We start from the raw sequence: 12,983 nt of genomic DNA, 5'->3' as shown, positions 1-12,983 counted from the left end.
ACTCTGAGACCTACCTTGTTACCCCTTTCTCTTCCTCTGCCTTGGGCTGCCCAGAGTAACGCTATGGCTGTAACTTAGACATTGTTCTGAGTGCATCACTTCCATAGGAGAAGCATGCCTTACAGCAAAACATCTTAAGAAGCAAATCTCAAGTTGTTGTTGTTAGGTGCCGTCAAGTCGGTTCTGACTCATAGCGACCCTATGCACAATAGAACAAAACACTGCCCGGTCCTGTGCCATCCTTACAGTCGTTGTTATGCCTGAGCCCATTGTTGCAGCCACTGTGTCAATCTACCTCGTTGAGGGTCTTCCTCTGTTCTGGTGTCCCCGTACTCTGCCAAGCATGATGTCCTTCTCCAGGGAGTGATCCCTCCTGACAACACGTCCAAAGTATGTAAGATGTCCTTGCTTCTAAGGAGCATCCTGGTTGTACTTCTTCCAAGACAGACTTGTTTGTTCTTTCGGCAGTCCATGGTATATTCAATATTCTTCGCCAACGCCACAATTCAAAAGCATCAATTCTTCTTTGATCCTCCTTATTCATTGTCCAGCTTTCACATGTACATGTTGCGACTGAAAATACCATGGCTTGGGTCAGGTACAATAATCTCAAGTAGCAGTTTTTAATATTGCCAGCAGTTTTAAGCTATTGTAAAAATCATTCAATACTTTCTGAATTCAATACGATTCAGAAATCTGCTTATCTCTACAAATATCAAAGACTAATTCTTTTTCAAAATTAATCATTTTCCTTCTGTCTTTTCCCCAAGTAATAGAAAGCTGCATTTCAACTTTTAGAAACCTTCTAAATTTAGACAATGATGATATAACTTCATATGCAGCATGATGTTACCGGTTAGGAGAATGCAATGTTTATGCATTTTCACTCATTTAAAATTATTTCTCTTAAATATGGTTTCAAAATATGCTCTGTGAATAATTCCTATATAGTTTTAAAGGATAATTCAATGACTGATTATAATACTATGCTAGATTTCAAGATTAAAAGTAGTAAAAAAATACATCATGATTTACTTTCCACAAACTTTATTAATGGAAGTATGGAAGTTTTGGAGTTGGATGGGCCTTGAGAGCTAATCTAGTCTAGCCCTTTTGTATTATAGCCACAAATAAAGAGGAAGAAACATAGTCCAGTGTGTTAATTGTGCAGGTTCAGAGGCAGACAGACTTAAGTTCCTATCCCTGCTCTGCCTTACCAGTTCTGAAACTTCACATAACCCAGTTACTGAGCCAGTTCTTCAACGTGCCTGCCTAGAATGCAAGATTGCTATACACCGAGAATTCTCATAAAGTACATCTTCCTTTAGAGTAGGCTTACGTTCATTCATTCGACAAATATTTATTGAATACACACTAGTTGTATGACTTTGGACAAGTTATTTAATTGCTCTGTGCTTTAGTTTCTTAAGCTGTAAAATGGGTTATCTACATTTTACAGAGTTGTTCCAAGGATTAAATTAGTTAATGCATATAAAGTACTTGGGATGGTTCCCGGCACACTGGAAGGGCAGAGTAATGTTAAATATTAGTATTATCGTTCTCCCACTGCTATTCTAAAGGAGCCCTGATGGCACAAATGGTTAAGTGCTTAGCTGCTAACCAAAAGGTTGGTGGTTCAAACCCACCCAGTGGCTCTATAGGAGAAAGACCTGGCAATCTGCCTCTGTAAACATTACAGCTAAGAAAGTCCTATGGGACAGTTCTGCTCTGTCAACGTGGGGTCGCTATCAGTCAGAATCAACTTGATGGCACCCAGCAACAACAACTGCTATTTTATGTTAAGTAATAGAGTGGGCCCTTGGGACATAATGGGGAGCCCTATGTAATATTTTCCTCCCAATTACTAATGCACCTCATTTACATGGAGCCAATGTCTCACTCCATTGCTCAATCCTGGGAGTGGAGTCATTGAGATCTCGTCACTAGGGATCCATTCTGACAGTGCTCCCCATCACGCAGGAGGGAAAAAAAACCCACCAGCATTTGCCTACATGCTTTGTATTTCTGAAGTACCCCAAGTTTTTCACTTGGCCTCCCTGTGATAAATGATGAGTTTGAGTAGATTGGCTGGGATTCCAGATACTGGTCATCCCCGCAGAACTCAGCAAAGCTAACTGGTCCTTTGGGGGGTTAAGCCTTACATGTAGTCCTCTGCACACCACCATAATCAGCTGGAGTAACAAACCAGAGAAATCCAGTTAACTGCCACTCCAGTGTCCTCAGTGGCTCTACAAAGGTCTGATGAGATAATAGAGATTCCCTTAGTGTCCCAGGAACTCTCAGGACATGGCAGAATTATGAGGATGAGAAGAACCTTGAGAGGTCATACAGTTAGCAGCTACTCAGTCTTATTGCTCTCAGAAAAACACTGACCATCCCAGGGAAGTGAGAAGTCATTACACCTTTAATGCTCTGAGAAAAGACTCTCCAAAACTCATTTTGATGTTTAAGTTTTATTATCAAAAAACAAAAAAACATAAACTTCCAGGTATGAAATCTGCTATGTCTCTCCTGGTGTGTGTGTGTATGTTTATAGAAACCAGTCAACATTCTCTAGACAAAAGTTGAAATACCCCTGCCAAAGAAAAAGCAAACAACCAAAACGAAGCCACTATTGGATCGCTTTTACTTTTCTAGGAAGAATGCTCTCAATTCTTTCCACATGTTCTGGGTTATCTCATTTTCTGTCTCCTTTTCTAACCCTAGCATCATCTTTCCCACTTTGCTGTGAACTTTTCTTCCCAGTTTTTCACAGTGATTTCTTTAAAGCTGTTACAGTCAGCTTAAGATATTATACAGAGAGGGTCTGATTCGTCCTCATTGTCTGGGAAACCCAGCTTAAGTTCCCTGCATGATTCATTTCAATTGATGCATCCCAGGTCCTTGTTTTCTTGGGTAACCCAGGAGTTAGAATGCTGAGTCACTGTCATCTCATTACCTGTTCCCACCTCATGGTCCAGGAAGCAGCCACGTTCAGAGTGGGAAAGGCACTGGGTCTGAAAGAGGCAGGGAGTCTACAGTCTCATCCTAGCTCCAGTCTTTCTCTGTATGTGCAACCTTAGACAAATTGAACTTGCACTAGAAGAGAAGCCTTGCAAGCCCTCTTCGTTTGCGAGTAAGGATTACAGATGTATTAAGTGACTTGCCCAACATCACACTAAACCTTTGGTCCCTCAGTTATTGAAAAAGAGGATGAGGAATGATAAATCTTGGTGTCTCAGAATGTTACAGGCCGAATGAGATAAACATTTGAGGACCTGCAAAGTTTAAAGTTCTGAAACTTAAGGCATGATTCGCTTTGTCAGTTCAGCCTCATCTTCTCTTTCTGCTGCTGCTTCTTTCCTGTGATTCTTGTTACTGACTTTTCATTCGGTTTCCAGCCTCCTCTCGTTTGTTCAAGACACACTGAATTCTGACCTGGTCCTACAAAGAATTATCAACAACTCCAGTTTAGAGTTCTAGACAAACTTAAGGAATTTACTGTTTCTCAAGCAACCATGCAATTCTCTTGTGTTCAATGAGACTAGATCTAAAATTGTCTCCTGCTGAACACTTGTGTTCCAGGTGATCGCCAGTCAAGGAATAGTTATTTTCTGTGAACGAACCAGCATGTTTCTTAAAGCCTCTGCTGACAGCCAAAATCTGTACTTCCAGAGTTTGTACTTCTCTGGTGACAGCACACTTGATTGTAGTCAGTCAGTTTCCTTTCAGCAACCTCTACTAGACTTAAGGTCATTGAGGGCAGAGTCAATGTTTGCAGGATCTCTCAACCTCAGCACTGACATTTGGACCAGATAATTCTTTGTTGTGGGGGACTTTCCTGTACATTGTAGGGTGTTTAATGGCATCCCGGGCCTCTACCCAGTAGATGACATTAGCACCCTCCACCCCAGTTGTGACAACCAAAATGTCTCCAGATATTGCCAAATATCCCCTGAGACCAAAATTGTCCCGGATGAGAACTTCTAGATCTTGCAAAGTCCCTTGTTTATACTGGGAACTTATAAGTATTTGTAGAAGAATGGATGGATTGATGACAGATGGACAGAAAATGCTTATGATGGATTTAATGTTCAGGCTTCAAATAAATCAAGCTAACTTCTCTTGTTTTATTACCTCCTGTAATGCCTGCCACACAGCTAGCTGGTGTTCAATAGATATTGGGTGAACAAATGTTCCTTGATCATAAGTAGCTTCCTGTATCCCAGGTAAATTCTTACAAGACAGCCCTTTTCTCAAGAGGGCCCAGGTGAGGTGGTGAGGAATCATCATATTGGAAGAGAAATTAAAAAGTACAAAAACCTCTAAATCATAGGCTTGTTGTTAGGTGCTGTTGAGTTGATTTTTGACTCATAGCAACTCAATGGACAGAGTAGAACTGCCCATAGGGTTTTCTAGGCTGTAATCTTTATGGGAGCAGATCGTCAGATCTTTCTCCCATGGAGCAGCTGGGTGAGTTTGAACTGCCAATCTTTTGGTTAGTAGCTGAATGCTTACCCATTGTGCCACCAGAGCTCCTTTTGGGATTCTGTTGCCGTCAAGTCAATTCCGAGTCATAGTGACCCCACAGGACAGAGTAGAACTGCCCCATAGGGTTTCCAAGGAATGCCTGGTAGATTCAAACTGCTGACCTTTTGGATAGCAGCCGTAGCTTTTAACCACTACGCCACCAGGGTTTAGGACCAGAAGAGTCACTTTGCAAAAAAGAGCATTGCATGTGTGTCCCCAGACCTTTAGGTGTCATATAGGCATGGCAACTGGGGCAGAAATCAAATTCATTGCAGTGGTAATCCTGGAGACATTGACCAGCTCCCATAAATCCTTGGTCACACAACTCGGAGAAGCACGTGAAGCACCAGGAGGGTTGCAGGACATTTAGAAGGTCACACATTTAGTCATTAGTGTCAGAGCTGGGAATTGAGCCTGTGCCTTCCTGACTCCCTGTACAGTAGTTGATTACAGTGATTATTACGGATGCAAATTAAGACTTATTACTATTGTGAAATAACAATGCAGGTTACTGATATTCTTTATTGCCATGCTAACATTTTTTCTAGAGGGGAAAATTATAGGCATGAAACCAATTAAGCAACCTTTCTTCCTTTGTAAAGCTTTTTTCATTGTCTTAAATGAAGACTCTCTCTTTGTGCTTACTGCTTAATAGTGCAAACATATTTTTTTTTTTTTTTTTCTTCTAAGTCTTACTGAGATGGATGCTAATACTGGTGCTGTCCATTTTTCCTGCCTGAATTGAAAATGACTATGCTAATATATTATCTCACAAAGGGTAGTCATAAATAGGAACAGCAAATATTTTGAAATGAATATTTAATAGACATTCTCCGGTAGAGGTTAGCCATTGTCGAAAATGCCTCCCCTGGAAATCTTTATTCACCAACAGCTTGCGATTGCCCTTTCCTGGACACCACTGTAGGACAGGCCTGCTCCCATGATGGAAACGGTGGCTCCAAAAAACAATGGCAGCCTAATTTATGTGTTCTCTAAACTTTACATAGTTGCCCTTTATTCCCAGGACTACAAGATATCTGCCACAAAAACCTTTGGCATACGTGTCACCCGTATATTGTTAATGTAACTATGGTAACCAAAAATGCCACCAGTGTGTTTGTTTCATACACAAATGAGGGGACAGCTGTGGCGTCCACATGTCTGCCAGTGGTATATTAGACGTGAATTGGGATGGCCTGGGTCAGAAAATTATAACTCATTTATATTAATCAGAGCTTTCAAGTAACATTCCAACCTCTGAGCTATAAAGAGCATAAGTGGAAGGCAATAAGCCACTCTAAAAGCAGTTTTTAATGCCACAGCTTTCAAAACTAAGTGTCATAAGCAGAGGCAGCAGCATCTTTTGTGGGGACTCCGAAGTCAAAGTTGATAGGACCGTCAATGTATATCATTTCATGTTTAAGTGTGTCTTCTACTTTGCGTTTCCAGTGATATTAAGTACAATGGTTCTGTTCAAGTTAAATGCTTATGTTACTTATGATACTGGAGACACGATTTCCATATATCTTTTAGCAATCTCATTGATTACGGTAGTTAGTCCTTCCAGTCCTATTCCTCCAGGTCTGTCATGTAACAAATAAGGAAACTGAGGACTGGTGGGGTTAAGAAACTGATTGTCTAGTTATAATTGGATAATAGCTTGCTTACCAGCCAAATAGCTGATAAAATTACTAATAATATCTTACTTTTCCTAGACCTTTGAACATATTCCAAAAGTAAAAGATAGAATAATATTTAAGCCTATATATTCTTTAAAAAAAAATCATAAAATGATATAATTATTGATGAATATACTTAACAGTTCTATAGAGTGGTCATAAAGTCTGGAAATATAGATTATATTATTTGATCACATATTGTAATGCAATACTAATAAATCATTTATTAACATTTATGTTTCCAGGCATGGAGGCCACAACCTTGTAACAGATCCATAAAATAGGTGAATGGTAATATGCCAGATGCAGAAAATTTTAAAAGCCAACTTCATTTAAGAAAACTTTTGGAGTGAATAGTTCCCTTGGTCACTAAGTACCAAATTTTACAGATAGGGTTTCACTTTTGTCTCTATTCTGTACTTTGAGCCAAAACAAGAGTGAATACATATTTTCCTGACTTCATCTATATAATTATAATTTCATCCTGACTAAAATATTAATCAAAGCTCTATTCATGAGTTAAAGATACTTCTATTGTTCCCAGAAACCAAAATATGATTCTAAAATGGAGCTTGCTTTATCTCCAGATTGGCTTAACCCAAAATAGATGTTCAGCATAATAATTAAAAAAAAAAATCAGATCCAATATTTGAGCAACCTTACATTAGTGCTCAAATGAATCAGAGAACTATTATTTTGTAGTTTAAAAATAAATTTTAAGAAAGCATTATGAACATCTAGCAAAAAGGACATTCCTGTCCTATAATTTGGCACATTTTTATTTATGACTTGTGGCTTATTTATGGTGACATAAAAAGCCCACCATCCTGATTATTTATAGTCACAGAAACCTACATAACTCTGTAGAGGTTAGTTTTCTTTAGTCCTGGGTCCCATGAGTGTCATAAGTCAGAATCGACTTGATGGCAGTGGGTTTAATTGCTCTAGTGGGTTTAATTGCTCTAGCAGTTCAGGCCAAGGAGCTAGGCTTAGCAGGGTCTAAGCTTAGAGAGACCAATGGTTCAGTTTTTCCTTGCTCTTTTGGAGTCTCAGACACTAACCTGAACTACCTGTGGTAATTTTTCAGCACCAGAATTCGCAGATTGATCAGGTTGAAAGTTCTTACTTTCCAGGAGAATAATCCTTTTCTCATAATACACACTTTATTACTCTCGTTTACTAAGGAGTGAGCTCCAATCTTCCCCTTCATTAGACTTGCTGAATAAAGACTTCACAGGGGCAGGAAAATAGCCATTTTAAAGTCACCAGGTTTGCTTCGAAAATACCTACAATAAAATGGTTTATAGCCTAATTTAGAAATGTCAAGTTTATTTTATAGTCATCTGTTTACTCCATAAGAAAGGCAGAATTCCAGGCTTGAGGAGTCATATAAGAGTTTATTACAATGATGTGTTACTTTCTGATTTTTATAGTTCTAAGACAGAAAATGCAATCTTAGCTATAATCTTTTCTTACTTAAATTTGATTCAGTTCATTTTTCCTCTCCTGGGAAAATATTGCCTAATGCGTAAAAGGCATTGAACCAGCAAAAATAACTTAAGGGCACATGTAAAATAGACTAACATCTGTTGTCCCCTCTAGCCCCCACCAAACACTGAGCCCTCCAACACAATGTTGTCTTTTTTGGCGGGGGGGGGGGGAGGTGCTGTATTTTAATGTCCCTTTCAGTGAATATATAGAATACAGGGGCAAACCCTGTTCAGTGAATAGGCTCTTTTTCCCTTCAACAGTGTTTGAGACTGACAAAAGGGAGGCCACTGGTGCTGGCTTGTCAGTAGGTATAATCGCCAGCCTCATGTGAGGCCCACACCGCCTGCCTTTTGTTCAGCGGACACTCAACACCAGAGGTGAACAGAGCAGTGTGGTCCATCAGCTAATATTAGACAAGGCAGAAAGGATGTCCCGGTTCATTGCTCTATACTATGACCTGAAAACCCCTCAGGTGACTAGGAATGGGATGGTCTCCTCACGTGTAGTTCTACAAGTTTGGTGCCTGAAAAGCTGAAATAATTTTGACAGGACAGTGACCATTCTAGTGAGATCTTAATGTCAGTGAACCACAACCATCTTCCCTTGTCTTGTACATCTTTGAGGATGGAGAGCAAAATGTGAGCAGGAGGTGAAATATTAAAAGAAACTGTAAAAGTTGAGGAGTCAATTCAAAAATCACTTCAAACCAGAAGTGGATTCAAGTTACCACCTACTTTCTATAAACATTTTCCTCGCTATCTCAGAACATCCAGTTAGAATGTTGAGCAAATACACACAGCCAGGTAAAGAGCAAGCAGTATTTTGAGCTTTCAGTATAATAGCACTCAAAGAATTTGGCTCTTGAATAAAGGTGTCAGCAAGCCATGGGATTCCCAAACAGAAAAACTCACACTGAGCCTTTATTCTATCTTCTTAAGGTCTATTGTTCACTGAAGACTCCTTGTCTTTTCAAATTCCTTCATGTGAATGGATGAGGCCAGACATCTGCCAGGATCCGCTCACATTTGCATGCAAATCAGAGACTTTGGGACACACATGGCCCCGGAGCCAACAACACCACTTTTACTCTAGATTTATGCTGATCAAAGTACCTTCCTGAACTTTCCACTCCTGTAGTCCTAGCTCTTAAAAATGAAATAATGAGCGTTTTCGAGTACTATCAATTATTTAGGTTGTCATGGCAAAACAAATTGCAAAACAAAGCAACGTTTTCTCTTCCAGAAAATCCTACAAGCAAAAGCCAAAGTCAGCAGTACCTGTTTCCTCACCGACTCTCACTCCCCTTTTGTCGTCCAGGACTGGGAATGAAAATGCTAATGAGAGAATGGATTTTAGAGAGGGGTCCATATTTTGCTTTCCTGGCCTTTCTTTGCCGGTGTGGTTCAAGTGTCAAGTGCCTCAAAACCATTCATATTCTGGTCATTCATTTATTCAGTGTCAGGCGCTGGGGCTACAGCAGTGAAGACTGCAGGCAAGGTCCCCCTCTTCTGGAGCAGGCATCACCACGGAATCTCCCCATCTGCTCCCTCGAAACCATCCTGGGACCGGCTTTCCCACCTTCCGCCCCGGTGCGCTGCTGCGTCCCTCCCGATAGAGCCAGCTGGACCTTTCCATCCAACCCTAGCGTGCCCGGGAGGGACTCCCTCCGTGGAGGTGGCTCAGGGGACCCGGGAAGCGCTGAGTCCGCATTTGCCCACACCCTCCTCCACGCAGCACGAAGGACACTGGCTGGCAAACTTTCCTCCGTCCCAACCCGCGGAGCGGGGAACCCGGCGCTGGCTCCGTTTCTGGTCGGAATTGAGGCTTCCCTGGCATTTCAGCATCCCTGGCAAGCCTCCTGAGGCCGCCACCCTTCCTTCCTGGGCTCAAAACGAACAGGGTGAGGCTCTCCCCCACACATCCCCGCTTAGACCGCTGGGATAGTTGAGTTTATTCTTTGGAACACTCTGACTGAAATACATTCACTGCTTTGTTAATTACGCCCCTCGCCTCCTTCTCTTACCGACAAGGCCACTGACAAGACATCCTTTATCTCTCTCCATAACCTGCCCGCTACCTTTCCCTTCCCGTGGCCCTCTTTCCAACTCCCTGGGCCCCCTTTCCGCGCTCTCCTCCGGCCCGGCCGCCTGCTCCAGTTCGCATCCCAGCAGCTTTTCTTCCCAATCCCGGGTCCCCTGAAACCCAGAGGGCTCGGCTCCTGACGCTGCCTCTTGTCCATTTCCGTTTGGCCCTCCTTTCCAACTATCGCTTTCCCCCAGATTTTTTTTCCCTTAGTGGGGGGAGCGGGGGCTTAGAAGATTCCCACTTCCCCGAATTCGTCATATTCCTAGCTTCAGGAGCCGCGCCCCCTGATCCCCCTCAAGCCCGCGATCTTCCCCCCACGGGCCCCAAGACCCTCCCCAGCCTGCCACGCCAAGTTTGCCTCGACCTCCCCTCACTGCGTCCGCACCTCCCGCCGCGGCTCGGCTGGGCGAGCGCACTTACCCCGAGGCCCGGCTGGCGGGGGTGTCAGGGTGCGCACCGACCAGGCACCGGCGGCGGTGGCGGCGGCGGCAGGAGCAGGAGGACCTGCTGAGCGGCGCCTCCCTCCCAGACCGCAGCGCGCACTCGGCTGCTGGGGGGAGCCCCGGCAGAGCACCAGAAAAGGAGACGAGGCAGCCACACGAGCAACAGCTGCTGCGCGGCGCCGGGCTCAACCCAGCTCTTGGGGGTCGGGGCTGAGCCTGCAGGACTGGGAAGGAGGGTAGAAGTGGGGTGCAGAGGGCGGGGCAGCGAGCGGCCAGGTCCCGAGGATGCCGCCGCGCGGATGCCGCTGCCCGGGCTGACGCTGCCGGCCCCTCTCCCAGCCCCGCTGGCGCTGCGCACGCGGGCGCACGGGCCTCGCTTCGTTCCCAGCCCGCTGCTGGCGCCCTCACTGCGCCCCGCTTTGTGCTCCCCGCAGCCGGCGTGCACCTGGTGTAAGCAAAAGCGATCAGCTGATGGGCTGCGCGCCGATTGGCTGCTCCTCCGTCTCCGCCCCTCCCACCGGACCCTCTTCCCGGCCTCCCCCTCCCCGCCTGGGGCCCCCGCACCCGCTCTCTGCCCAACCCGGTGCTGGGGCACCATCTGTAGCCGGCCCAACAAAGACACAGCGCCACGGGCCTCTGATGGCTCGGTCGCCCTGCGCCACCGCCGCTGCTGCAGGGACAGAGGCCGTCGCTTTTTGTCTGGGGGACGACAGGCTGCGGCTGGGTTAGGGAGGCAAGACACACTGCCGTTTCTTACCAAGAGACTAAATCAGACCGGGGGTGGGGGGAGCCTGTGCTAGGAAGCCAGCTAGGCACAATGGGGACAGATCTAGGCGCAGAGTAGACCTCGGGCTCCGAGGCTGAAAAGCAGACAAAATTCAACCCGGGAAAATGCCAAGTCTCCGTATGAAATCTGACCCTTCGTCTTGAAAGACATCGTGATTCCTGGAGCTGTGTGTACATGCCTGGGTGTGCTTACACGCTTGACTGTGGAAGAGGTCCGCGCCCTTGCCCAACGAAGGGGTGTTCTCACGCATAAATGAACAGCGAAGCCACTTCGGATTTAGGGAGTCGTCCAGAAAACGTTTCTGAAACTTTGTAATTACAGCTTTCTGATTTGTTAGCTGTGAAAGTTGTGTTCAGATAGGCGGAGGATTGAGAATGCATTCGGTTTGAATTGGAGGGTGTCTGAGAGCAAGATTAGGAAGAAAGGTGGAAACAGGCCTTTGGAAACTGCACCTAAACCCGAGTAGAGTGACAACTTCGAAGTAGCCAGCCTAGAGGTGGGCTCAAGAGAAGCCCTTGATACTTGTTATTGGGGACTCTGCTTTAAGGTCAATGCCAGTACATCACCAGTCCCTCTGTACTGAACAACTTTGAACAAGAGAACGTGATGATGCTTTGTCATGATGGACAAGCTTAGAACTTCTGGGGAATTGGGCTTGATACAGTTTGACAGAATCATCTTTTTGAATTCCTTAAAAACAAGGTTAGATTTAATAACAATAATCTTATATTTTTTATTCCTACAGCATTTCTTGGTGTGTTTCACAGATATTGGATAAATATTTGATGTCCCCTATATTTTTTATAGCCCTGGTGGAAACCCTCGTGGCGTAGTGGTTAAGTGCTACGACTGCTAACCAAAGGGTCAGCAGTTCAAATCCTCCAGGCGCTCCTTGGAAACTCTATGGGGCAGTTCTACTCTGTCCTATAGGGTTGCTATGAGTCGGAATCGACTTGATGGCATGGGTTTGGTTTTTTGGTTATAGCCCTGCTGGGGAGCCTGGTAGTGCAGTGGTTAGGAGCTGCAGTAAGCTATGGGTGCTAATTGAAAGGTGAGCATTTCAAATCCACCAGCTGCACCTTGGAAAGTCTATGGGGCAGTCCTACTCAATCCTGTAGGGTATCTATGACTTAGAATTGACTCAATGGCAACAGATATATGTCCGTCCTTGGTAAGGAGCCCTGGTGGCACAGTGGCTAAGAGCCTGGCTGCCAACTGAAGGGTCAGTGGTTCCAACCCATTATCTGCTCCTCAGAAGAAAGATGTGACAGTCTGCTTCCATAAGGTTTGCAGCCTTGGAAACCCTATGGGGGTGGTCCTGCTCTGTCCTGTAGGGTCCCTATGAGTCAGAATCAACTTGATGGCAACAGGTTTTATATGTCCTTGGCAGTACAAACAGTTAATGCATTGCAAAGGCTGAAGACTCAAGGCATTTCAGAGGGGGCTTGGAAGAGAAAAAGCAACCGTTGAAAACTGTATGGAGCACAGTCCTACTCTAACACACAGGGGGTCACCATGAGTCAGAGTGAACTCGATGGCAACTGGTTATATGTTAATCTACTTAGTGTTATCCTGAAACTGTCACGTAGATATGAGTGTGACAGTCACAGTGTGACTTAGAAGGCTCTAGGGAAAGATGATGTTTGGATATAGGGACAGCTGTACAAAAAGGCCCTTTGCAATTAGGGGTTGTGGGGGCTGTATGTACGTGTGCTGTCTGTAGACAAAAAGATTTAAAAACTTTCAAAGCAAGTTAAGTCTAAGAACCTTTTCCAAGATTCGTAACACTTCTTTATCTTTTTCCCCCTTTCTCATGCTGTTTGTATTTAGCATGGAGTTGGTCTGCAGAAAGGTGGCCTTCTGGTGGAAGAACAGATCTTGAATGATCAGGGAAACACAGAATACAGGTTTCTCAGGGAGTCTCCTCTATTAAGTTCTCCAGCTGGCCTTCGTGGGACCAGAAGGGAG

At 44.5% G+C, this 12,983-nt stretch overlaps 1 protein-coding gene across 1 annotated transcript in view; it reads right to left on the bottom strand.

Moving 5' to 3' along the window:
• The window catches only part of LRRN1 (leucine rich repeat neuronal 1), a 49,899-nt gene extending 39,269 nt beyond the window's left edge, over positions 1-10,630 (bottom strand). Inside the window, exon 1 of the mRNA XM_049863063.1 lies at positions 10,206-10,630. The gene's annotated coding sequence lies outside the window, so the exon portion shown is untranslated. The remainder of the gene's footprint in view (positions 1-10,205) is intronic.
• Positions 10,631-12,983: the final 2,353 nt, after the last annotated feature.

The sequence above is a fragment of the Elephas maximus genome, chromosome 20 (assembly GCF_024166365.1).
Source record: "Elephas maximus indicus isolate mEleMax1 chromosome 20, mEleMax1 primary haplotype, whole genome shotgun sequence".
NCBI classification, from domain to species: domain Eukaryota; kingdom Metazoa; phylum Chordata; class Mammalia; order Proboscidea; family Elephantidae; genus Elephas; species Elephas maximus.
This window is presented reverse-complemented; position numbering and strand designations above follow the sequence as displayed.